This window comes from Callorhinus ursinus, unplaced genomic scaffold (assembly GCF_003265705.2).
Source record: "Callorhinus ursinus isolate GAN/ISIS: 27379988/994484 unplaced genomic scaffold, GSC_fseal_2.0 scaffold1, whole genome shotgun sequence".
NCBI lineage: Eukaryota > Metazoa > Chordata > Mammalia > Carnivora > Otariidae > Callorhinus > Callorhinus ursinus.
In genome coordinates this window covers 135,649,604-135,677,522 of record NW_027397063.1, presented here as the reverse complement: position 1 = coordinate 135,677,522, position 27,919 = coordinate 135,649,604, and the positions used below count along the sequence as shown (strand labels likewise).

The 27,919-nt window shown below is 44.4% G+C and overlaps 1 long non-coding RNA gene across 1 annotated transcript in view; it reads right to left on the bottom strand.

Moving 5' to 3' along the window:
- LOC141371305 (uncharacterized) overlaps positions 1–27,281 on the bottom strand; it is a 40,329-nt gene extending 13,048 nt beyond the window's left edge. Inside the window, exons 1-2 of the long non-coding RNA XR_012376153.1 lie at positions 27,057–27,281; positions 25,452–25,548 (exon numbers count right to left, since the gene is read on the bottom strand). This is a non-coding gene — a long non-coding RNA (uncharacterized lncRNA). The remainder of the gene's footprint in view (positions 1–25,451; positions 25,549–27,056) is intronic.
- Between the last annotated feature and the right edge of the window lie 638 nt (positions 27,282–27,919).

The window sequence follows — 27,919 nt, the reverse complement described above, 5'->3', positions numbered from 1 at the left end:
GTCCCACTTCTGGTCCATGCAAAATAGTGATGGACCACGGAGTGGCTCACCTGGTCATGGCCAAGGGATCCCAGTGATGATGTGGGAGATCAGACGATCCAACTCCGAGGCATTAGTTTTAGGAACCTGGCCGAAGGTGTTTGGTATGATGCAAAGTTCCTCTGCAGCCAGCCTTTTCTGGCAACTTTTAGAATACCGTATGTGAATGAGTTCTATTTGAAAGCTAGATTTTACCGGGCGGGCATGGGGGATAGGAGGGTGGGTACAGTTTGGCTGACTCTCTCCCACCTATTTTAGACTCCATTATTTCTCTGAACTCCTCTTTGAAGCAAGAGTGGTGGCCACTGCATTGCCAGAGAGTTTACTGTGTGCCAGGAACCTTATATATTATCTAAATTAATGCAATAACTCAGTGAGGGGACTATTATAGAGCCCTGTTTATAGATAAATAAGGCTCAAATAGGTTAAGCACAGTGTCTGGGTTACACAGCTAGAACGTAGTTGAGCTGAGATTCAAACCTGGGTCTAGGGGACACACAAGTCTGACCTTGACTGATAGGCCACACTGCCTCTCCTCGCTCAAGTACCCTGAAATGGCCCATGTGCTCTTCCTCCTCCTCTAGTTCTTTTTCTTCTGCCCCAAATCCTACTCGTCTACCAGCACTAGAGGCCACCTAAGGTGGAGGGATCAGAGGGCACAGTGCGCTTACCCAAATCATCTCATTTCTTCGTCCTTCTTCATGCACAAACCATCTATGTGCTATCGAGAGAGTTCCATGCAAGGAGAACGATGAGATATCTTATTTCAAATTATCCTCAGTCACAACTGTGAACAATAACAACAGCTAACACTACTACAGTCACTACCAAACAACCAATAATGAGCGTGAATCGTGGTGTATACATTTTTACAAAACTCATTCGTACTTTGTCTTTTTGTTGTCACAGCGGCTCTTAAGGCAGGTAATGTTATCCCACTTTATAAAGAAGTACCCCAGGGCTCAAAGAGGTCAAACAAATAGAAAGTCTCCTGTTCATTTCATTCCAAATCCACTTCCCAGCTCATCAGTGAGAATCTATTGAGCATCGCAAAGAATCCCAGGCATCTTTGAAGCCTTGGTCACCACCGCCTTTGATGGTGTTAGGGCTGTTTTGTACACATTCAGTTGGCTCCTTTTAGCAAGAAATTGTCACTTTTATGTAGCGACTGTTCACAGTCACCTCTGTCTTCACAGGAAATCAATGTCCTTTCAAAATTCTTCTTCCATCTGAAGAATAGAACGGCCTCTCCTATAGCTTTATCACCCCTGTTTGCATTAGGGCACGAGGCTGCATTGAATACAGGCTGTCTATTTTATCCATTCATTCATTAAATATTTATCAAGGATTTACAGTGTGCTGGGCACTTTATTAGGTTATGGGAATGTGAAGGTGAGCAAAACAAACATGGAACTAACAGCGTAGTGGAAGAGAAAGACAAGTAAATCATCAAAATTATGAAGCTGATTGGGCCTGTTTTCTAGCAACCCAGCTGAACATGGCTGTTTTAAAATTACCTGGGATTTAATTTGTAGGTATGACTGAGCGGCAACATGGAGCGGTCCATGCCATTAAAAGAAGACTTTATTGGGGTGCCAGGCTGGCTTAGTTGATCGAGCATAGAACTCTTGATCTCAGGGTTGTGAGTTTGAGCCCCATGTTGGGAGTAGAGTTTATTTAGGAGAAGGAAGGGAAGAATGAAGGGGGGGGGAATTGGGGGGGGGGAGAAACCATGGGAGACTATGGACTCTGAGAAACAAACTAAGGGTTCTAGAGGGGAGGGGAGTGGGGGATGGGTTAGCCTGGTGATGGGTATTAAAGAGGGCACGTTCTGCATGGAGCACTGGGTGTTATACGCAAACAATGAATCATGGAACACTACACCAAAAACTAATGATGTATTGTATGGTGACTAACATAACATAATAAAATAAAATTAAAAAAAAAGAAAAATAAATAAATAAATAAAAACTAAAAAAAGAAAAGAAGAAGAAGAAGAGCATATCACTTACAGTTTCTAAGAGAAGGGGTTATGCCATGTCATGCGGGGCCACACAAGAAAGCACCAGGCTCAGTCAGCAGGCAGAGGGAGGGAGCAGAGGTGAGAGCTTTTATTACTATGGTTGTAAGAAGTTGTTACTTCTTACCAACAGGTGAGGTGAGGTGAGGTCAGGACACCGCGTAATTGGGCAGGAGCAAAGCACCAGATATTGGGGTTTGTGGCCAGCGTGTTTGCGACAACATATCTATGCAAGCTGCGATAACATAAGGGTCATGCAGATGTAAACAACTTTAACCATTTGTTTGGCCCTTGCTTTGAAGATGTCAAAACATCAAGTTACAGAAAATCAAGAATTATTCCTCCAGCAGCCTTGATCAGCAGGCCCCCTGAGCATAGTTGAGAAATGGGTGCCATTGTTGTACGCCATTGAGAGTTTTGGTGAGAGGGTGAGAGGCAGCAGGCTGTCTTGGGGGAAGGCGCTGGTGTGACAGGAACGCAGAGAACAACAGGGAAACTAGTCAGTAAGGAAGACGAGGTTTTCTTGTGCCTCCTTATGGGCCATATGATTTATCTTAAAAGGGTTTTCAGCAAGGATAATGGGTGACATCATTGTATCTATGTTTTTTTAAAAAAGACACCCTGGTTGCTGGACGGATGACAGGAAGTAAGGGAGCAAATACGAGGAGAGGAGGCCAGCTAGGAGGCCATTCGAGTGTACATCTTTCAGTACTGAGCTGTAGCTGCCGAATCAGTCAAGCAACCGCATCAGCTACCTGTGGCATGAACGGATTGCGAGTGCCAGTGAGGGGCTGTGGACAAAGCCAGGACATGGCTGAACAGAACATTCTCCGATGGCAGGGCGGAAATCCATTGGCCCCTGCGGCCGAGAGGAGGAAACATTCTTCTCCAGCTGGAGAGACCTGAGTCAAGGTCTTTCCACGTCAAATAGTGTCACGGAAACTCACCAAGTAACCAGGAGGAATGTTCCGCTTCTGAGGAATGCACCTGTCCCCAGGGATGAGTCGGCTTTCTTCCTGGGCTTGCTGGAAGGATGCTTTACATTTGCTCTTTCTCTTTGGCTCCCCAGGAGGAACCAGAGCACAGGGAAGTTTCCTGGAGCCTCAAGTTACATCGGGCAGGACACATTACTTCACTTCACCCCCGTCCCCGGTTGCAGTTGCTGTCTCATTGCTCCCTGGTGGGATGTCAGTGGGGAAAACCCTGCCGTTGCCCATGGGACCTCCATGTCGTCAGCTTAGCAGTCGCTCCCTGGGCCCTCTGGGAATTGACCTCAGGGAGGGAGAGCAGCCGTGGAGAAACCTGCTTGCACCAGCCTCTTTGCGTCCTCACACCCCTCTCCTGGCTCCTTTTCTGCACTTGGCTGACTCTCTCTCCTCTTTTTTCCCTGCTCTGTTTGCCTCCAAAGTAATAACCCCTTTCTCCCCAATTTCCTGACTGCGATAATCATTTCTGTCAGGCCCAAGAGACAACCAAACTAATGAAATTCCTTGTCAATAAAGAAAGGACATTTATTAAATGGAAATTGTGCTTAAAGACGACAGAGAGCTTCGCTCAAGGCTAAGGGTTCAGAAGAATAAAGGAATTATTTTGAGCACTGTTTAGTTTGGGGGGATTTGTATTAAGCATCAATATGTTCTGACTATAGAGACTCCCTGCTTCATGAAGCAGATGGAAGAGGTAGCAGAATTTGGAGGCGAAGCACCTGGAATCTGGAGCCAAATGGACCTCCTGCGCCGGGGACTAACTCTGTGACCTTGGGAAGGTTCCTTAATCTCTCTGCCTCCATTTCCTCATCCACAAAATGGGCAAATTTATAAAATCCTGCTTATGTCACTTTGTCATAGCAAGTGAATGAATGTATATCGTATGTTCAAAGTAATGCTAGGCATGTAGCAAGCATTTATGAGGGTTTGGTGCTATGTTAGCTTCAAATGAGGTCAGTAACATATATTTGTGCGCAGCCAAGTATTAATCTCATTTTATGAATTATAAAACTAAGGAGGTTCGTTTCAGAAATAAAATGGTCCTAAGACATAGGGAAATACATCTTGTGAATTCCATTGTTTTTTTAGATCATACGCTCAAAAGAAAAATTTACACTTGGGGTAAGACAGAAACCACAGATAAGAATGGAAATCCTGTCACTGTTCCATGTGAGAGTCGAAAGGCTTAAAATGAAATAGAAATAATGATGACAAAAATGTTAATTTAGCCGAACAGAACAAACAGCTCCCCCCCCCCATCATTGAGCATTTTATCTTTCTGGTCACCTCCTGAAATGGTCTATGGAATCATGAACTGTTTCTTCTTGGCTGCTATAGTTTCAGCTGCTGTCGTTGAGTAGAAATACTGCCTTTCTGCAGTGATTTAGTTACTTGGAGGGTAGCTGAAGTACAGTACAGGTGATAGGAATCTTTCAGGGCCCAGGGTCTGTCTTCAAACATGCAGACACGGGGGCTTGCTGGAGAAGCTGCTGCCCCAGCTGGTGTGTCTGGCCAGGTGGGCACGCACCTGGCTCGAGAGCTGCAGAAGACGAAGGAGGATTGCCAGCAGGAGCCGGAGTGGCTGGGGGGTGGTCGCTGCTCCATGTCAGCACGGGCAGCCCACAGGCCAGTGAGAACGTCCAGGAGCGGCGACAGGGCCAACCTACACCCACCTTCAGAACATACAAAATAGCTGGTGCTTTCCTTCCCTTTTCCAAAACTCAAAAGAATTTTTTCTTCTGGCAAACTTAATCCGGGACCAGACAGAGAAGACCATTTTGGGGAAATGTAGTTCCAGCTTAGCCAGGGTGACAAAACAAAGCTGCCACACATGGAAAAGGGCATGGGTTCAGAAAGAGCTAAGATATTTGGGGTCAATAATGCAAATGACCACATGTAATAACATAGAGGAACTGACTTAGTGCATGTGAAAAGTAGTGACTGCCACGACCCGTTCTTGCTTATTGAGACTGAAGATTGCAATGCCCTTCATCAACTTTCTAAATCGTGTTTCTTTCCTCTCTGGAGAAAGCAATACATGTGGATTTTATTGGGCCTGCCAGACAGAAGAAGGCAAGTTGGGGGTAAAAATATAAGAAACCAGCCCACAGGTAGAAAATGATAGTGCTGTCGACAATCCATATGATGCCTGCGGCCCATATCAGGTCCTTGATGTGAGTCAAGAGGAAATGCGGGCCACCTTGTTTAGGTCTGTCCTAGGTGAGAGTCACACAAAAGTAGCTGGAGAAAGTGAGGCAGAAAAACCTTAAATGACGAAGGAGCAATGAGGCATTCCAGAAAGAGCCCTGGATTTGGGGTCTGGGGAGCTGGGTCGTGTTTCTGATGGACCACAACTGATTGTACAACTCTGAGGACATTTCAGAGTTTCCTCTGGTTCCTCATCTGTGAGTGGAAGTGTTGGACTAAATTAAGTGTCTGGCTGCCTCATGTATTAGGAGCCAAAGAAGCCCTTAGATGATCCCCGTGACTTCTGCTGTGCTTCCTGCTGCCATGTTTCTCTGTCTTCTGCTTGCAGCTGTGCACTTAGACTTTGAGGGAGGGGCAAATGCGCCCAAATTAGATGCTCAAGTACTGGATTCTCTGCTATATAACTTCGGTTAGTACAATTTACCTTGATTGTGTCTCAGTTTCTCCTCCCTCTTTTCCTGACTCAAAGAGGTATAGATATGTGTATATGGGAACTCCACTCCTCTCCTTGGAATAAATCAACTTTTCAAAACAAGGAATTGTGCTAATTTTGTCTTCCTGGCATCAGAAGGAGCAAAATGAGGGTGAGGGAAGAGGAAGATGGTGATATGGTGCTAGGGGTGGAAAGGGGTTGAGCTGCATGTTGGAAGGGGAATGAAGGAAAATAAATCCTTGCAAAACCCAACGGTGCTGTGATTCACAAGCAAAACTTGTTTTTGAACTGGAGCAGAGAGGGTGGTGTACATGGGGCAGTGTGTCTCCCCAGCTGGGATTTTTTTTTTTTTTGAGAGTTTTTAAATCAGGAAATGCATATATACCCTGCTGTCAATTAGGAATTGTTAATTAGGATCACCTAATTAACTCCGCTCTGAAGGACCCCCATGGCATATGAATAAAATGAACAATGTTGATTGCACATTATTCAATGAGCAGAACTATCTCCAAATAGCCCTGGGAATTACCCTGCCTTACCTAGTCAATGAGCCACCTTGGAGCAGGACCTCCTTTCTCCTCGTGGAAAAAGCTACATCTAAGATCAGCTTTCTATAGGATCAGGGTCTTCTGTGATCTCAGGGGCCAAATTTGCCACAGAGTCAGAGCATCTAGCTTTCTCAGACAATTCCTATAAACAGGTGGCATCTCAAATCCAGACTGCTTGGCAATAGCATTGTTTATTTTTTTTTCCCCCTGCTCCCCCACCCCCCAGCTCTAGCGGTGCGAAAATGGAGAGCCAACAAGACGGAAGGGCTATTTCCTCTCGAACAAAGCCGACATTGTGTCTAGCAGATGCCACAGCTGTATGTGTTTAGGTCAGCCTGAAAGTACACACTGAGACCCAGTGACGAGGGCAAGACATTTATTGGGGATAATGTCTGCAAAAGATAAGTGGGGGAGGAAATCAGCAGGGAAAGCTCAGACCCCATTATGGGCCTGCCACCCATGTCAAGAGAGGTAGGAGATGGGCAGGGGTGGGAGGAAGAACCTCAGACAGGTGCATTGTACTCACAAGTAGAATAAAGAGCTTAACAGTATGCAAAAAGGAAGCCCCTGTTTGGTTTCCACCAGGATTAAATGGGATTAGCTTTGTAGTTCTTGCAATCTTCTTCACAAAAGAAAGCAATTTCAGTTTCATTGGTGATTCTAGCTGCTTTCGGAGTCCTGTCTTTTATTTTTTAAAGATTTTATTTATTTATCTGATAGAGAGATAGCGAGGGAGGGAACACAAGCAGGGGGAGTGGGAGAGGGAGAAGCAGGCTTGCCGCCGAGCAGGGAGCCCGATGTGGGTCTTGATTCCAGGACCCTGGGATCATGACCTGAGCCAAAGGCAGACGCTTAACGACTGAGCCACTCAGGCGCTCTGTCCTGTCTTCTTTTAGACAGGAATCTGTCATCATCTCCCAAACTCAATACAAATTCACTTGTCTTTGGTTTATAAGCCTCGTGAATAATCTTCTGTTTATCATATTTGTAATTTCCGAATGGCGGTGAGAGGCTTGTCCTTGAGGGCTCATCTTGCTTTAGAAATACTATAAATTCCTATATACAGTTTGGTCCAAATTAGCTCTGAGATATACTACAGGTTTGACATTGTAATGCTCAAATGAACGAATGAGGTGACCTATAATGGGAGCTGTCTTTAGCAGCCATGTAAAGAAAGTCCTTTTCATTCAGCAATTTCATTCATAGGTAGGTCCCCTAGGAATCGCACATCCCCTGATGCAGCTCTGAGATAGCTTTTGGCCAACTCTTCTATGGCCAGCACAGCTTGCCCATAGAAGAGTTCCACACTGGGCACAAATGGCAGGACCTACTATCTGTATGGTGCTCAGCCTATTGGCTGGAGGCTGCTTGAGGACAGCATGGCCTTACTGTAGGTCCCAGAGGCCCTCAAAAAGGAGGCTGGCAGCTAGCCGCACTCCTTATGGCAAACCTCTCTTGAATGAGAGGTGAGGAGGGGACACTCTCTGGCTGCTTCACTGCCTCTGGCATGCCTTTCAATGGCATCATGAAAGATGAAGGGCATTGTGAATTTCTGTCTTGCTGACCCCGCCCTTAGGCGTTTTTCCTTTCTTCAATCCAATCTACTCCTTACTCTTCACGATGTGGTCTTGTAGAATTAGTCCTGAAGTTTGGTGCATAAATGGAAGAGCTGTCCGCATATCATGATGTGATTAACCCAAGTCACCAGGCCGCTGGTCCTCATTTCCTTGCTCTCCAGACGACACCAGGGGGGGATTCTGTGGCTGGGTAGGAGAAGCCTTGCAGTGCATGGTGGTGCCTACAACCCCAGGGGTGAGCCAGGCCTCTTGGGCTTGCACATTACTCTAACAGCTCACAGAAGGTGCTCTTCAATACACGCTAATTGAATTAAATAACAAGTTCATTTTTCAGCACTCACAAAGATGGTCACCTTCAGTGACATGACATCTTTTTAAAGTACAATTTGCATAAAATCTACAAGAGCAATAGAGTGGGTGTGTTTCCATCACATTTAGAAAGGCAGTGTTGCTCATGCTCCTCAGAGACAGAGTAGAGGAGACTTTTAAAAATAATTTCAGAAAAAGAAAAGGCTATACAGACTACTGTGGAATCCCACTTCTCTAGATTTTAAGCAGGCCACATAGCGTCAAGTACAACCATTCATCTGTCCCCAAACTGGTGCTGGAACCCTCCACTAGATGTTGTTTGACAGTGTATTCCCTGTCCCAATCCTTCCAACTCTCCTCTGTACTTCAGGGGCTAGAAGTCTATGAGCTATCTTGCTCAGAACCTCTTGTTTCCAGCCCCATGGATGTCCTTTACATTCTGTCAATGAAAGGCACTTAGACAAAGGGCGAGGAAGGATAGACGCCATTTCTTCTTCCTTTAGTATGGACAGCAGGGGCACAGGGGCTTTGCAGATATGCAACTTAATTTTCCCAATGGCTTCTGAGTTTTCCTGATCTTCACCTGCTCCAGGGGCTACAGAGGAGCTGGGAAGCTAGCAGTGACATTTGATATGTTATTGACCCTTGCGTGATAGCAGCGTTGCTCCGTCTTAGGAGGCTATAATTGCAGCAGCAAAGCTGATAGCTTAACACCTGCTTCCTGACTTGAACTTCTCCAGCCCTCCAGCGGTTTTGTGATCACCAAATTGTCTGTATTAAGGCCTCATTTTCTTTGAAATACCTCAACTGGTTTCAGTTTTTCTGAACGGTAGCGACTTGTGCATGATATTTTCCTCCAGTTTTCCATCTTTATGGTGACCATCTTCAGAAATTTCATGGAACACTAAATCCTAAGACACCATTTAGTTCTGGGGCAGCCGTGACCGTGAGGACACTTCCTCGTTACAATTCTTCCTACTTGTCATTCTCCTTTGAAGTAGCTCTATCATTTGCGACCATTCAGAATTAATGGGATCCTTTTTCCAGGTGGCAATCATTCAAATATTTGAAATAATTTTTTATTTCCTTCTACCTGCCAACCACCTGCCCAATATTTTCTTCTCCAGCCAATGTGAACTTGGTTTCTCTGTGATTTTCTTATCTGTAGCCTTCTAAGAGTGAGTTGTCTAGTAATTCATTCGACTCTGATTTCTTCAGTTAAAATATTCCTTATACATTTTAGCCAATGCTTGATGTTTTCAGGTGGAAACAAAGTCAATAATAAGTGGCCCATAGAAAAAATAAATTAAAATGATAGGTTGGGGGGGAATAAACTGTAATGAAGACAACAAAGGGTTGTATCTATGATATATAAAGAGTTCTTAAAATTGACAATAAAAAACAATTGGAACAAAATCCCAAATATGTGCATCAATAATTAATAAATGGCGGACAAATGTACAATGTATTCTCAAATTCAACTAAAGGGAAATAAAAATACAAATAATGCAGAGATCTTCATTCATACTCCTCAGACTGAGAAAATGATTAAAAGAGTAATAGTAATTTCTAGTGGGAATATGGCTAAAATTTTCCACCCATGTTTTTATGATGCCAAAATAAAGTATTAATGCATTTTCTGAACATGCATTCTGGCAATACCTATGAAAGTGAAAATTACATTGCACTCCGACCCTGAGGTTTTAGTCCTGGGAACTTATCCCTAGAAATACAATACATACTGGTATTACAGAACTTACACTTTTCACAAAAGTTAACTCAAAACGTGTCATTTATCTAAATGTAAAACTATATCACTTTTAGAAGGTAATATAGGAGAAAATCTAGAAGATCTTGGGTTTGGTTATACAAAAAGTACAATCTATTAAAGAAAAAAATGATAAGGTGGACATCAGTAAAATTAAAAATTTCTGCTCTCTGACACAATAGTGTCTTAATAAAGAGAGTGAAGAGACAAGCTATAGATTGGGAAAAACTATTAGCAAAGTAAATACCCAATGAAGGGCCTGTATCCATATACATACCTAATGAAGGAAATACAAAGATCCCTTAAAACAGTAAGAAACAAACTACCCTATCAAGAAACAGGCAAAAAGAGCTGAACAGACACCTCACCAAAGATCTACAAGTAGCAAATAAGCATATGCAAAGATGCTCAGAATCACGTGTCATTATGGAATTGCAAATTCAAGCTAGGAGATATCACTACACACCTATTCAAACGGCAAAAATCCAAAACACTGACAACGCCAAATGCTGGCAAAGATGAGGAGCAACAGAGACTCTAGTTCATTGCTAATGGGAATGCAAGTAGGAGAGCCACATTGGAAGACAGTTTGGCAGTTTCTTACAAACTTAAACATAGTCTCACCTTACATTTCAGCAGTTGTGCTCCGTGGTATTCACCCAAATTAGCTGAAAACATTAAAAAATTAAGTGTGTGCACACAAATGTGTATAGCAGCTTTATTAATAATTGCCCCAAGTTGGAAGAAATTAAGACATCCCTCAGTATGTGGATAAAGTGCTGCATCCATACAATGGAATATTATTCAATGATAAAAACAAATGAGTTACTAAGCCATGAGAAGACATGGAGGAATGATGAATATAGTCTGAAAAAGCTAGATTGCATGATTCCAACTCTGTGATATTCTGGACAAAGGAGAACTACAGAGACCGTAAAAAAGGCAGTGGTCCTCAAGGGTTTGAGGGAAAGGCGGGGAAGCGATGAACAGGTGGAGCACAGGGGTTTTCGGACAGTGAAACTATTCTGTATGATACTATAACGGTGGATAAATGTCATTATACATTTGTCAGAACCTATAGAACTGAAAACACAGAGTGAATCTATCTATGCTTTGGACTTTAGTTAACAATAATGTATTATTACATTATTGTGGTTCATGAATTATTACATCCAGTGGTTCATGGATTGTAATGAACGTCCTATGCACTAGTTCTACGCACTAATGCAAGATGTTAATACTGGGGAAACTGCAGGCAGGAGGTGTGTAGGAACTCTGTATTATCTGCTCGATTTTTCTATAAGTCTTTTTTTTTAAAGCATGTGTGCAATTTTATTCATTTATTTCACATTCAATTATGTGTCTATGTGATTGTATATATGATATGTATGTATATCACATATGACATGTGATATTTATATATTACATACATTAAAAATTAAATGAAAAAGGAAACATAATAATCAGCTGGGTAGTATTCTTGACTCCGATTTCCAGATGGGCGAATTGAATTTTTCTCAGTTCGAGGTGAAGTCTCTTTCCATCCCAATCTGACTCTACAGCTCGTCTTCCCTCGGGTGTGCTGGGGGTATCTTAACCTTTGCTGTGTTTAATGATCATTCTTCTGTTACACTTTTAGCACTTAACATAATCTTCTGCCTTACTTTATTCTTTGACGTCTCAGGAGGTTAATCTTCTCTTACTGAATGGATTGGTGGTGATGAGCTCCTACTGTGTGCCTGGCACTCTCCTATGCATGTTAGCTCTGCTGGTTCATTTTGACCTCACAGTGATCCTACGGGGTAGATAATATTTCAGCTCCATTTTCCAGAGGAGGACACGGAAACCCAGAGAGGTTGCTCAAGGCTATTCAACCAGTAAACTGCCACACTGGGACCAGCACCAGGAAGCTTGGTTTCCCAGGATACCGCCTCTGATCAGTGGTGCTCCATCTTTACAATGACCTGGGGTACTTGTTAAGAATATCGTAACTGGTCCTACTTTAGATAAGATTCAGTGGGGTTGTGGTAGGTCTAGAAATCTGAGGTTTTGACAGTGACTCCTGGCGATACAAATGTATGATTTGGGGAACATTCTTTGAGAAACTCTGAACCTTAATAAAAGAGAAGAAATAGGCACTAAAGGAAAAAAACAAAAACAAAAACAAAGGTGAGGAGAATTGTGGCTGTATTATCAGCCCCAGAAGCATCAATATCAGAAAACAGAAACTGGATTTACAGAAGTCAGTGGAACATGGCATTTAAATTGTACAGCAATTAAATCTTCCCCATGGCTGAATGGTATGATCCTGGTAATGAGGCTGCTTAAGCCAAGGAAGCAACATGCATGCCAAAGACCCTGGATTTATGGCTGGGAGATGCCTCTTCCTTCTCAACCAGGAGAGGTTGGGGAGGGGGACAATGCAGCCCAGCCATTAATCAGGAGGCAGTTTTCCCTGTAGTGGTAACAGTTGCGGAGGGTGGTGACAGCCTGCCGCAATGCTCAGGAATCCGCCCCCCCCCACCCCGCCGGGCCTCCAATAGAAGATAATATAGGAGAAGATCTAGAATCTAGAATCCCAGACAGCAGCAACCATTTGTTTTCCAGCAACCCCTTCAACTTTGATGTAATGAGGTTTCCATTTTGTTCCTGGGCACCAGAGAGCAGGGGAATACATGTGAGGTCCCTGTAAGGAGCAGCTCTCAGCAGGAAGCAGGGGCCAGCTGGGCACTGACATGCCGTGGGCCAGAGGGTGTCCCAAGGATGTCCTTTCGAGGAAGGAAAGCGGTGGCTGAGCAAATACGGGGACAATGTCAGTGGGCCAGAGCCTTGGGAGTTCGTCCGATGTGCCATCTGTTCTTGTTTTCTCTCCACGACAACCTCTGGTTAGCCAGAATTCCTCAACCTCTCCCTAGGCGCTTGGACCTCCTAGAAATCTCAAGAGCTTATAAAAATCCAGATGCCCAGGCTGTAACCTATTCCAAGTAAATCAGAATAGCTCATGATCTAGGCATCAGAATTATTTAAAACTCTCCTGGGGATACCAACGGGCATCCAAATTTGGGAGCAAGTCAGCTGTACAGCAATCTTGCCGGAGACAGTTCCAGCTACTGATTTTTAAAAACGGTTGGGAAACTGTTACATACTAGTCAACAGAGGAAACAGTGTTGGTATTGAAATCCTGTCTGTCCTACAAGGAGGAAGCACCCTCTTTAAACAATAGGTTGCAAGCTACTTGGCTGTTCACTATAATTATTTTGCTAAATTAAAAAAGAAAACGCTCAGACACAACCCAGAACGATGAAATCAGAATCTCAAGGTGTGGAGCTTGGATGTGCTTGATTTTGTAAAGTAGCCCAGGTGGTTCCCCAGGTGATACGGAGGCCGGGAACCACTACGCTAATCAGGAGTTGCTCCTTCTGGAAGTCCTACTTGAGCTTAGTGCTGCTGAAGGAGTGGACGGTCCTGTGGGCCAGGTGACTGTCCTAGTGCGCTTTGCAAATGTAAAAGAAAGCTCAGCCAAGACCTCACATCCCCGGGCTGGAGGACACAATGAAGGTACCACCTGCTATTGGCTAAGAGTGATGTCCTGGAGCAAAACTGGATACAGAATTGTAAGATAGTTTCTTTTTCCTTTTGCTCTTTTAAAGTTGCCAATTGTTTGTCCTCTTGGCTTTGTTTTTTCTGATTAGAAGTCTCCAGGAAGGGCACCTGGGTGGCTCAGTCTTTAAGCGTCTGCCTTCGGCTCAGGTCATGATCTCAGGGTCCCGGGATCGAGCCCCGCATGGGGCTCTCTGCTCGGCAGGAGGCCTGCTTCTCCCTCTCCAACTCACTCTGCTTGTGTTCCCTCTCTCTCTGTGTCTCTTTCTGTCCAATAAATAAAATCTTAAAAAAAAAAAAAAGGAAGTCTCCCCTTTTCCCCTTGATGTCATTTGTCTTTTTTTTCCCAACTGCTTGTGAGATTGTCTCTGTCTGGGTTGTCAGCAGTTGCCTCTGAAGCCCTAGGTGGCGTTTTCTTTGCCTTTCTTTTCTGAGGGTTCTCTGAGCTTTTTGTAGGTGGTTGGGTGTCGTCCAGCAGTTTTGGAAAATTGTCTCAACCTTTATCTCTTCAAATATGTCTGGCTCCATTCACTCCCCACTTTCGGAGACTCCAGCGACATGTGTGGTAGAACATTCGATAATGGTTTATAGATCTTCTATACACTTTCCACTTTTTCAAAAATCTTTTTCTCCATGGGGTTCATTTTCGGTCATTTCTCTTGATCTATCACAGTGGTAGCAATGATCTCTTTTGACTTTCCACATTCTAACTAGGGGTAGAAATATTTTCCCAGAGTGATATTCCTAGCCCCATTAAAACAAACAAACAAGCAAACAAACACACCAAAACCTGGAGTCACAAGAAGGCTGAGTAACCTTCCTGAAGTCACATAATGTGTGGCTGTCAGATGAGGAATACAATGGTTACAGACAGCTTTAAAAACCTATTATAGGGGCGCCTGGGTGGCTCAGTTGTTAAGCGTCTGCCTTCGGCTCAGGTCATGATCCCAGGTTCCTGGGATCGAGTCCCGCATCGGGCTCCCTGCTCCGCGGGAAGCCTGCTTCTCCCTCTCCCACTCCCCCTGCTTGTGTTCCCTCTCTAGCTGTCTCTCTCTCTGTCAAATAAATTAAATCTTAAAAAGAAAAACCCAAACCTGTTATAAGTAATATTATAAATGATCTTAGGAATCTCACCAACTTTCAGATATTCCATAGTGGTTGTTATTTGGGGAGGATTAGAAGATACCTTGCCTCCAAACCCAGAAGTGTCTCTCTTATTCATGATTCCGGTGCTAACATTTCTCCACTGGGGAGATCTTCCTCTGACGTAAGCATTCAGGTCTGTAAACTATTTGCCCACAGAACCAAGGCTAGAACCAAAGTCAGTGCTCTCTCTCTCAAACTATACCCTGTGTCCCCATCTCTGTGGTTCTTTTTAAAAGATGATTTTATGTTAAGTTTATATTGCATTTGGTGACACTAGAAACTTACAAGCATGAGGGGTGCCACCAAAAGGGGTTAATTAGAAACAAGTACCAGGAGCCTGGGTGGCTCAGTGGTTCAGCGTCTGCCTTCGGCTCAGGTCATGATCCTGGAGTCCCAGGATCGAGCCCCGCATCGGGCTCCCTGCTCAGCGCGGAGTGTGCTTCTCTCTCTGCCCTTCACCCAACTCGTGTTCTCTCTCTGTCTCACTCAAATAATTAAACAAAATCTTAATTAAAAAAAGAAACAAGTGCCAACTTTCTTATATGTGAATAGAGCAGGGCACCACTTCTGATATCCCATCCATGGGAGCCTGGCCAGTAGCCCTAGTCTCAGCAAGAATCTGTGAGCAGCCATCTAAGGAGCACCTGCTGGCCAGGGTCTGCCTGAGGACAAAGCCTTTCTTAGGAAAGCATCACCTATGTTTTCTCCTCTAAACCCTGAAGCCAAACTCTCACAAATACACACTGAGCAGAAGAACTGGAAGATGACTGTCATTCTGTCAAACCAATTTGTCTTCTGACATTCGCTCTTTCCCCTATCTCCTTATATCCCTTTTTAATTTGAGTTTTCAGTCATTAGAGATTCATTCATTCATTTCCTCAATAAAGTTCTGAGTTTCTGCTCTGTACCTTAGCGTTCTGCGGACCCCGGAGCATCCAGGACATGCCCTGCTCCTGGGAAGCTCTCAAGGAGGTGGCAGGACACCAGCAGGGAAGGTTGAAGATGCCTCCAAGGGGCCTGGACCCCAGACACTGGAGCTCCCTGCTTCTCCAAGGATTCCTGAACTGCAGAGGTGTCAGGGAAGTGATGGAACAATTGGATCGCACAGGGATGGGCCCCAGGACAATGGCCATAATCAATACAGATGCATGAACAGTAATAAAAACGAACTCTTCGAGCTTGTTATATGCCAAGCACTGCGTTTTGCATTTTACATATTGTAAGTCATTTCATCTTTTCAACATCCCCACAATCTCATACTATTATGCCCACTCCACAAGTGAGGAAAGAGACAGAAAGAAAGTGGGTAGCCTCCATGAGTTCTGACAGCTGCTTAGCAGCCCAGGCAGGATTTGGTCTCAAGGGGTCTTACTCCAGGCTTTTAACTTCATGCCTTGGCATCAAGTAGGACTTTTGCATAACCTCTGGGGAGTGGGGACCTTCCAGCTTGGCTGAGGTTGATATTTCTGCCAGCTCAGCAGGGTGAGGGCTTAGAGGCAGTGTAAGGATGGTCAGTTCTATGAGAGGAACACAAAAAATCATCACAACCACCAGGGGAGATGAGAAGGTCTCTGGTCTCCTGGCGGGGACTTGGCATGTTTTGATAGCTCACTTCTCTGGTCTAGGCAAGCTCCAACTGAGGGAGGCTCTGCCAAGGCAAGGTCTTGGGGTCAGAATGGAAGCTCTCATCCCAGCCAGTGAGGGGGACAATTAAGAGGACCATAAGCATCAGCCTAGATGTAAGGCTGGGTGCAATTTGCTGGCTGTGAATCCAAAGATAGATGTGGTTCCAGCAAGACAGAGTGACAGATGTAGGGAGAGGCAGGGGTAAATGGAGCCTGGAGAAAGTTCCTGGAGACCTTGGAGTGGAGGGAAGGGAGACTTGTATGGCATGCTTATAAGGCCAGAGGAAGGAAGAGGGCTGTTAAGGGTGCAGAGATACTTCAGCTAGACAAGCGTGAGACAGCCTCCTCTTCTAGGAGAGGTCTGGGGGAGGAAGGGGGTTTTGAGAACAGGAGCCAAAGAAGAGACACAGAACAGAAGCTCAGTCAGAAGGAGGTCGCTGGAAGGAAGTGGGGATGAGCGGCCGGGGTGTCTTAGGCCAGGATCCCCGCTCCCAACCTCCAGGGAGCTAAGAGGATGCTGACCTTGTCCGCAAGGAAAGAGGCTTGTGAGCTAATGAATCAGTTCAGCCTGACTCACTTGATTTGTACTTAATGTAAATCTGCTTTTTCAAATTGTAAAATAAGGTTTTTATCTTAAAAGGAAAAAAATAAGAAACCCTTCTGATCTGAAGTCAAGTTTAACTGCTTTGCAGCACGTGAACCTGAAGCCTAAGTCCATGGAGAATCAGCCAAATTAAAAAACATTCCTCAAAAAAAAATAAAAAATAAAAAAAAATAAATAAAGATAAAAATAAAAAATATTCCTCAGCTTGGCCACAAATCTTAAATCTGGGGATAGACCCAGCAGTCCCACTGTGATACTAAAGCTAAATTATACATTGAGTCCTAAGCCTGGAATGCTATGATTTTTCTGTCACAGACAGGTGTTCATTAAAGGTCACTTGGCAACCCCTGAAACACAGTCTTTCACACCATAATAGCTGAGAGCTTGAACCCATTTCTTCTGTCATTGCTCTGGATCTTGGCTTCTGGCTCCAAGTTGAGGAGGTAGAAAAAAATGACTTTTATTCCCCGCCATGGTGCTTGGTAGTTTTTTTTATTATTATTATTATAAAAGTGGTAGATGGTTATTAAAAATGTGAAGAAAAAATGGAAGCATTAAAGCATTCCCAGTCCAGTTCACCCACCAAATTTAGATATTAATGTTTCAATATTTTCCTTCCAGTCTTGTCTTCTATATGGAGGGAGTTTTCTAAATTAAGATGACACCAGATACATGATTATCTAGCTTGAATTTTTTATTTAACATGATGCCTAGCATTTTCTGATGAGAAACCTTTTTTTTTAAATTTCTAATTGAAAAACTTTTAAGCCACAGAAAATCTCAAGAAATTTGAAATTCAAGGAATAGTACAATGAACACCAATTCATCCTTCACTCAGATTTCCCAGTTGTTAATATTTTGCCACATTTGTATTATCTCTCCATTATATACACCATATTAATAATGCTATTTTTTTCCTGAATCATTGGATATTAAGTCAAAGACTTTATGATCCTTTATTCTTCAGTATTTCGGGAGTATCTCCTAAGAACAAGGACACTCTTATATAATTTCAACAAAATGATCAAATGTTGGGTTTATTTAATATTGGTACAATAGATTTATTTAATAAAAGTTCTTATTCCAATTTGGCCAATTGCTTCAAACAATGTGTTATCTAGCAATATTTTTCCAAACTAGATTCTATCACAGGTAATACATTATATTTAGCAGACATATCTCCTGAGTGTCCTTTAATCTTAAAGGGCTCCTGTTGGTTTGCACCCACAGGGGCATCCTAGGTATGATCTGAAACCAGCCGGTACTCAGAGGGCAGGGAGACGAAGAAAGACGATGCAGGCCACTCCAGGTGGGTAGGTGCAGATTTGATGAACAAAGGAACTTATATCCAAGACTTGCCTTGGGTAGCTGAAAGACAGTGGATCCTCACACCTACCTGCCAAAACTTAGAAGTTTATAAAGAGGCCTTAACTGAGTTCGGTCACGTATACTCTGCAGGTGGTCTTAACACCACATCACCATCTCAAGGCTGTGACCTTGGAGCAACCTCTGGGAGCAGGAAAGGCAAGCGGAACCCACATTCCAAGGACAAGGGAGGAGGTGAGGAGCTCTGAGAGCCTGGGTCCAGCTCATCGGTCAACTGGTGGTCGCGTCTTCTCGATGACCTTCTGCAACAGCTCCTCAGTTGAGTTTTGATTGGTACACATTAACATTTTGCCGAGCACAGGTGTGTGGTTTAATAGCATGACCCTCAGCTGGTACTTGTATCTATGCCCGAGAGCCCACTAGGTGTACATAGTCTAGTTTGCCTAAAGATTTCAGCACAAACTCCAGTAGCTTCCAATGGTTTTTCCATTATAAATGAAGTCATGATGAACTGTTATGCCGTAAAGCATTCTAGGGAAGGTGTCTTTGATCTAGGGTCTCCAGGGTGAAATGACAGGATCAAGGTGTGCCGACATCTGGAAAGTCCTCGATACTTTGCAGAATTGCTTTCCAGAAGAGTCGTGCCGGCCTGTAATGGTGCCTCAAGATATAGCTGCTTGGGGTTCTTGTTTGAAACGAGTTCTGTGTATTTCTATGTAATTTATGTAGTATGATTGCTCACAGAGCTGAGAACTGGCATCAGCTCCCTGAGACCAGAAGTTGCAAACCCAAACCCCTCTTGTGTGGTCAGGTACTGTGAATGAATGAAGAGGGCTCGGTGGGGGTTGGTGAATGGCGGAACATCTACAGGGAGCAGCGGCCCCTCACCTCCAGCTAATTATTGCCAGGCATTGCGGAAAGACTATTGCTGACTCAGTGTTACCCAATCTTCCAAATTTTCAATAGAAGCAGGAAATCTAGATTTTTATGTACAGCTTTCCATTTTTAAACTTTGGCAGTTAATTAGAAACATCTTTTAGACCTTTTGTAAGTGATACAAAACACATCTGTGGGAAGGCTGTTTCTTGGAAGCTACCAGTTCGTAGCTGAGCACTAGATTTTTCTTAAAGCTTCCAGATTGTTTAATATTTCTTTTCTTCTTGGCATCCTATTGACTTGAGTTCCAGGCACCAGATTCGCAGGGTTCCTCCCTTAACCTCAGCCCATTGCACCATACTTTATCTTTTGTGTGTATTCTTTTCTTTTCTAAGAAAATTTTATTCAGAAACTGGATTTATCACTTAAGTACATAGTTATATTGGTCAAATATAAATATGTGCCAGGCAGTCCTCTGAGTACATTGAATGGTATACTCAGTCCCATTTCTACCCCACAATAACACTTTCAACTAGATGATATCATTATTATTTTGTGTGTATTCTTAATAATAAAAGTTTCCCCTGAACTCTAGTATCAGTCTCATTGTTGAGCTCATAAAATGATGACCACATTGAATAGACCGGAGGGCATGAGGCTTTGTGTCTGTCTGCTCAGCTTACCCAGAGCCGCAAGTGGTCAGGGGGAGTTAAGACTGGGATTTGGTTCTCTTGAAACCTTGTGTGGCAGAGATATTTACTGCCAAGTTAATAGGCATCAGGTCCTTCGCATTCCCCTTCCGTTGCAGGGAGTCTGGGTCACGTGACTAGTTCTGACCAATGGGCTATGTATGTCACTTCCACAGCAAAGCCTTTACAAGTCAATGTGGGGTTCCCTCCCACCCCCACCCCTAGCTGTCCTCCCCTTCGTCTGTGAGTGTAGAGGGCATTGTTGAGTCTCCACAAGGAGAATGGCTGCCTGGGGACTGGCTAAGGATTGTAACACAAAGGATTTATAGATTAGCCATAATCCTGTCATTAGACACAAGGAGGAAATGGGTGAAGTGTGTACTCTCTCTAACTCAGGGTCCACCCGGCAGAACAGGCCTAAGGAAGAGAACAAAATTTTGTGATAACTCAAGATTAAAATTTTCCTAATGTGAGCATTCATTTTTGGAATTTATCTGTTAATATTTAAAATCACTTCTTGGATAGAACCAGGCAGAAGCATCTCAATTCTACAGAAAAGGAAACTGAGGCTAAGGGTTTGTCTGATTCCAAAGCGTGTTGTTTTTTTTCCATTGTACCTTCCTGAGCAGAAATTCAATGGGCACAGTCACTAGTAGAACTAATTAGTAGAGAATTAGAGCCATCTTTCTTCATTCTAACAAAATCCCAGGGCAAACCCTACCGTTACTGTTATTTGTTTTTAATTATGAAGGCAAAAGAAAGCACATGAAGAGAAAAAATGAGAGCAATATAAAACTGCAAAAGCCGTGTTTTTCACTTGCTAAAAAAATTCCAATTTTTTCCTCAGATGATGTCCCTGGGAGTCAGGAGCATGAAGCCTTTAATATCTTACCGCAAACTGGAAAATCCAACACTTTGTATCTGATAACATATTTTCTAAGCATAGACAATATGTTCATGCTCTCCAAAACTATCATTTGCTTTTTTTTTCCTCTCAGAGAAAAGATCAGGCTTTCTACCTTTGTAAACTTTTAAAAGTCACCTTTTTAATTTATGAGAACTATACAGTTCACAGCTTCAGCTTTTCTCTGTTGTTTTGTTTATTCTTGGGTTGAGAGAGAGGATTATTGAAAACAAATTTCTCTTCTTTCTCTTTGAGCTCAGCACACCTCAAAAGTTCTTTGGAAAGTAATGAGTTTGCCATGAGCCATTCATTAGGCACATAGCAGAACTCTCGAACAGGCTGCACAGGACAGCCTGGCTAGCTGGCGGACGCTCTGCAGGACAAGCTCATAAATATGTTATAGGAGCACCATCCTTATCTCTGTGAGTGAACTCCATGCCAGCGCGGAGCTGAGGTCCCATTTAGGGACATTATGCTACTGGGGTACAGATGACAAGAGGCTCACCCACACATCCTGGAAGTTGAAGTATAGGGTGCCATGTTGCATTTCTCTGACAGCGTAGATCTCCAGTTTGTATAGAATACCAACAAGAGCCTATGTGTTTGGAAGGCCAAGGGCATTTGCAGACTTTATTTTAAAGGTATCTGTTTCTCTTCTCTGGCTTTGATTTGCAACAATTGTGACCGATTCGATTATTGGTCAACCAACATTCCCTACCTCTCCTGCTACTTCCATGGGAAGAATATACTTCCCTGACCCAGGGGTGCTGGGTTTGGCCACACGACTTGCTACGGCCAAAGAGGGTGGCAGGTGCAACACGCAACTTCCAAGCCTCCTCCTTCAGAGGCATCCCATGTTCCCCTTGTCCTCAATTTCTACTATTATGGAAAACACAAGTCCCAGGTAGCCCGCTGGTCCCAGAATAATGAGAGATATGCGGCACAGACTTGGACCTGACCCATGGCCATGGCCAGGCCCAGCTTGGTCCAGCCTGGAGCAGCCCAACCCTGGGCATGTGAGTGAGAAATAAGGCTTTGTTGTTGTGAGCAGCACAGCAACAGCTCACTGATTAAAGTGTGTTTGCCTTTTCCTGAAATCACCAACTCTGGATCCAGATGGAGTCACGGGGCAGATCTTTCTCATTCTTGTTGATTCTTACACCCAATTTTCCCCCAAAGGCTCAGCGCTCTGCCCTAGATATTTCTGAAAACCTCATGTGTAATCACAAAGCAGGTCAGAGCAGCCACACTTCTATGTCTTCCAGGTACTCCTGGCCTCCTGGCAACAGGAGCGGGCATTACCACCAGCACGCAACCTCAGGACGGAGCTGTGTCCATGTAGAAGAGCTGAAAATGCCCCCTTCCCTGAACCCGTGATATTTTGTCAGCAGGGCCCTGAGGCAGAACCTCATGTGTCTGTGTGTCTTGGAAACCTCGTAAAAGTAGATTCTTCAAGTTTAGCCATACAGGTACAGCTATGGGTCATCTTTGAGCAGGCAGCTTGCAACTCCTACCATCACTTAGTAATATCCTGACATTGGGCAAGTTGCTTCCCCTCTGCAGAACTCAATTTTCTCATCTGCTAAATGGGAATAATGATGGTGTCTGCTACATGGTGGTTGTTAGGATCAGACGAGAGAATGCTTGCCAAATGCCCTGAGTTGCTGACACTTACAGAATGTTTGTTATTGTCTTCTCTCCTCATGGAGATTTGTAAAGGTACGAATTGATTGCAACCCGCTCCCCATCCATGTTTAATCCAGCTGAAGAAAACACTGGAGAGGCAACTAACATGGTGATCAAGAAGGCAGATCCTCGGAGCGGGTGGCCTGCATGTGACTTTGGACAGGTCACCTAATCTTTCCCTGTCTCAGTTTCATCAGGGTGTTTTAGTGGGGATAATAGCAGAACCCGCCTGTATCCGTTTTCTATTGCTGCTGTAACAAATTACCACAACCTTGGGGGTTAAAAACAACACACATTGATGATCCTACAGTTCTGGAAGTCAGAGGTCTGAAATGGGCCTCGTGGAGCTAAAATCAAGGTGTTGGTGGGGCTGTGTTCCTTTCTGGAGGCTTTAGGGGAGAATCTATTTCCTCGCCTTTTCCAGCTTCTGGAGATTCACCTGTACTCCTTGGCTCCTGGCCCCTTCCTCCAATTTTCAAAGCCAGCAAGCCTTCCTCATGTTGCTTCACTCTGCGACTAACACTTCTGCCTCCCCTCTGCCTTTTTTAAGGACCCTTATGAGTACGCTGGGTAATCTGGGATAATCTTATTTTAAGGTCAGCTGATTCAGAACCTTAATTCCTTAATTTTCCTTTCTGTCATGTAACCATAACCACGGTCACTGGTTTCGGGGATGAGGTTGTGGACATCTTTGTGAGGCCTCCCACGCACCTCAGAGGGTTTTATGATGATTTAATGGATTAGTATACCTAAACCGTTTGGAACAGAGTCTGGCACATTGTGAGCATTATATAAGGCATGCCTATTGATGTTTTCACACAAAAGGCAAGAGTATCAGAATTATTGTCGTAAGGATAGACTTCAGAGTGTAAGATGCAGACAAGGGACCAGATGGGTTTCTTGTGCTCTCTCCTCTGAGTCGCACGTACACATCCATTCAGGGGCAGAACCCCTGAACATCTTCAGACCTTTCCCGGCAGGAGTGGGGGGATCCTCCCTACAGGGCAGATGAAGAGACAGAGACCCAGAAAAGCTCATGCAGCTCCAATCAGACTTTCCTTGTCTCACTAACCAGACACATTACCTCTCCTTTTGTGGGGAGGAGCCAAGAGAGAAATAAATACTTCTGGGAGAGGAGAAGATCTTACATTAGGGGTCCCCAGGAATTCAGGGAGAGGAAGAAAATATTTTTCCCCATGAATCCATGGTCCCTGAGGCCAGGTGGGCAAGAATCACTCTCTGCCTCCCTATCTCTGTACCCAGGTAGTTCAGAACCAAACATGCTCTTGCTTGTTTCAGATGAGATCAAAGCTTTAATGTGAATCATTTCACCTAGGCTGGCTTCTCCTAAGGTAGACCTGCTAGTTTGCAAAGGTGCCCAAACATTGCTCCTGCTGAACGCCATCTGTAGCATAGCTTGGGTTCAAGTTGAGATGCTCAAGACACAAAAATGTATAACCTCAAAGTCTGGACTGCTGTGGACACAGACTCTCTGCCCCCACCCCCTTACCTGCACAAAGAAGAGGTCATGTAAGGACATAGTGAGAAGCTGGCTGCCTACAAGTCAGGAAGAGAGGCCTCATCAGAAGCCAGCCATGCTGGCGCCTTGATCTTGGACTTCTAGCCTCCAGAAGGGTGAGAAAATAAGATCCTGTTGTTGAAGCCACCTAGTCTGTGGTATTCTGTTATGGCAGCCTAAGCAGATGAAGACAATAGTTAAGGCTCTTTTCCCCTGATCTTTTCCTGTAGCCTCTCTAGCAGCTTTGCTCTTCAGCCCCAGTTGTAACTTGTATTTTTTTCTGAGCAGAAGCTTTCAAAGCTAGTGCACAGTCCCACACCTTCTCTTCCCCCTGACAGGGTAATGGCAGAAACACACGTTGAGAGGGAGCTTGTGTCTGCCTTGCGTCCTGAGTGACCAGATGAGCAGAGCACCCTCTGGGTCAGATGTGTAGCATGAGACAGAGAGATGTTGGCTGTGTCTGCCACTGAGTGTTGGGATACTTGTTCCTACAGCATGACATAGCCTGTTCTGATGGATACACTGTCTCAAAGACGTCCCTGCAGAGCACAGATAATAAAGGAGTTAATTAGGGCTTTCGATTCCAAAGCCTAAAGCCCCGGAACGCAAACAATGCATTTGAAAGGTCAGCTGGAGATGCGAGCTATCCTCTGTCAGACCAAATAAGGATGTTCTGGACTTGGAGGAAAAAAAGATATGGAAAACTGTGAAGAAGGCAAAGAGCTTAGACGCCATTGTATCCCTGAGTCCTCTTTCCCTGCCCGTGTCTCTGCGAGGTGGGCAGATTCTCTAGAAAACCCATAGACGCTTGGAGATACAAGTGCTGAAGAGATTTGTGTCTCCCTCTAGAAAAACCGCACATAGCTCAATGAGGAGCAGATAAGGTCTTCGAAATGTGTCTACAGCTGGGTCACTTCACGGAGTTCTCACCCACTCAGCGACACACGGTGAAGAGAAGAGACCCGCATGCCCAATCCAGGCCTGGACACAGTGGAAGACATGGATGAGAGGCCTCGCTGGCCTGAGAAGACCTTCTGTTTGGGAATGGGGGAGGGTGGGGCGGGGCTCGCCTGTGGCTCTGGGACCTGCTGAGCATATGAGGCTTCTCCTAATCTGTTCCTGCCTACCTCCCCTGCCACATTCCCCAACACTTACCTTCATTTCAGCCCCACTTCAGCCCTATTAGGTTACTTATGCTTCCCTAGATCTACCCAGCCATTCTATGCCGCGGCACCTTAGCATTTGCTCTCCCTTCTACCTGGCATTCCCTTTCTGTCCCTTGTTTAATTGAATATTGATTCACCACTTGAGATTCACCAGACTTGTCACCTCCTCTGGGAAACATGTCCTATTTCATCAACGCCATTACTCATTCTTCCTTCATGCTGCTGTTGTACTTAACACGACTCCTTAATGAAATTCAACAAATATTTTTAAAATACTATGTGCCAGGTGTTGTGATCCCCAGAGTCAACACTGGGGAACAGAGCAAGTAGGGTTCTGCCTCAAGGGTCCCCATTCCAGGGACTATTTCTGCATAACAAATCACCACAAAACTCAATGCGTGGAGCGAGGGCAACCATCTTACCTCATGTGGCTTCTGTGGGTCAGGAATTCAGCAGGACTCCAGCTGGGTACCTCTAGCTTTGGGTCCTCGTGGAGTTGCAGTGAAATGGTGGCTACAGCTGGAACAACAGAGGGGGGCAGAGTGTCGGACCAAGTCAGCTTGCCCAGCATCCCCCTTTCATGTGGTCTCAGAGCCCCTCTCCATCTGGTCTCTCTGCGTGGGCTAGTTTGGGCTTCCTCTCTGCATGACATCCTCAGGGCAGTCAGACTGCTTATGTGACAACTGAAGGCCTCGAGAATGAGTATTCCAGAAGGTAAGACAGAGGTTACATTGCTTTTTGGGACTTAGCTTTGGAAGTCATGCTGTCACTTTCACTGCATTCTCTTAGCTAGAAGTGAGTCACCAGCCTGCTCTGATTTAAGGGCAGGGGAATTAGGCGCTACCTCTTCATGGGGGAATAAAAAGTTTTGGAAGAGCATGTGACATAGGAGATGTTGTCACAACCTTTGGAAAATAGAATCTGCCACGGTTTCATCTAGCCCTTGTCAAACTTTAATGCATGCCCAGCTCCCTCACTAGAACATAAGCTTGTTGAGGGTATGAATGAGATCTTATTCTTTATCTATTCTTAAAACTTAGACTAGCATCTGGAAGAGAGAAGTCACTCAGTGCATATAGAATTAATTTTCCATTTTTTTCTCCTCCAAGTTCAGACGATCCTTATTTCTATAAATAGAAATTATATCTATTATTTTAATTAAGATAATGAACACCCCTGCAAGGATAATTTTGTTTCTGGAAATAACAAATTTTCTAATTTTCCAGTAGGGTTGGCTTTTTTTTTTCCTTAGCTATCAAAGTCAAATTTCTGAAATTTGCATAGCACACTTGACATGGACACAACATTTATTTTTTTCACCTCGTCCTCCTAAGTCCTTTGGTTCTTCATGCTGACACATCTCCACCTCCAGAACCCTGACTGCTGGATGAAAACTGTCAGCATCCTTTGAAGGGTTAATATTTTAATAGAATCTAGGCTTCCCCAGAGCAATGCAGGGCTCACTGCTCTGCTACTCTGAAACCCCAGACTTGTTTTTCCCCAGGATCACATAGCTCCCTACCTTTGAAACCACGCTAGCGAGACCCTTATTCTCTCTGAATGGTGCCCAAGCAACCACCAGACCCTGAAGATTTGCTGGAGATACCTCCTTAGAGAACAAATCCAAGATGTCCCTAAACAGAGTTTTGCAGTCTTAGTTAGACTGAAGGGCACAGGCCAGTGCATTCGGCACATGTCTGTTCTCAGCAACTTCCACACACAAGAATGATACTGGGTGAAGGCTCCTCTCATCTCATTATTTACAAGAAAATTTCAGGCAGGATGAAGCCAGACCAATATTCAATGCTTGTGGAGTGATATATAGAAAATAGAAAACATTTGCAAAGCTTTTCTGAGTAGCTTTTTTGTTTCCTTGTCCCATTCATGTCTTATTTATGGCACTCAGTTGACTTATATTTATTATTGTATAATTTATGTATGTTATTATGGCCATATACAGTTAAATCAGTTATAAATATTGACGATAGCTTCTATTATTAAGATCTTATCCTAAACACTTTACCCACCTCAGCTGATGCTGAAAGATGCTCTGTTAATACTCTCTTCCCCATTTTGGGAGTTCAGAGAGGTTAAACTTTACCCAAGGGGACAGAAGCAACAGAGCTGGGTTCAAACGCTCTCGCGCCTGACTGCAACATGTTTCAGGGCCTGGCGCTTTTCTCTGACTCTGGAAGTAATTATGAGCAGCTGAGGAAGGTCCGACAGTGCTTGTATATGCAGCCTCTGTCCCCGCAGGCTCTACCCTGGCCACCAGCTCCCCCTCATTGCTTCACTGTCTCTATGACAGTCTTGTTGCCTAGAAGAAGGGTGTTCAGGTGACTCCCCATTATGATCCCAGCCGTTACTGCTGTAGATGTTGGGAGTTGAAGGTGGCAGAGCTGGTGTGTGGTCACTTGGCACATTGTCTCAGGAGTCAGGGGAAAGGGAGATGCAGCAGCATCTGCCGTAAGGAGCAGGAGGTTTTGAGAGAGAAAACCGTGGTGTGAGTCTTTCTTCATCCAGCTGCTAGTTGCATGATCCTGAGCGAATCTGAGCCTCAGTCCTTCTCATCTGAAACAGGAGCTCATGATACCTGTCTTGCCTTCCTCTCTGGTCACTGTGGAAATTGAATGACTTAACCTTGGGAGATTGCTCTGTGAATTGTAAAATTTGACAGAGTGTTGGTCATTTTTATCAGGGAGGATCAGCAGGGTGGTGTCCCTCAGGGAGAAAGCTACCATACAGGAAAGGGACTGCAGCATGGATGGGGGTGGTGGATAGGTTCCTGAGCAGGCGGCTGCTGGGAAAGATTGTTGTGAGACGCTGCCTGTTGCAGGCATTACTGTTGGGGAAGGGGGAAGAGCAGGGAGGACTCATACGCCAGGAATGA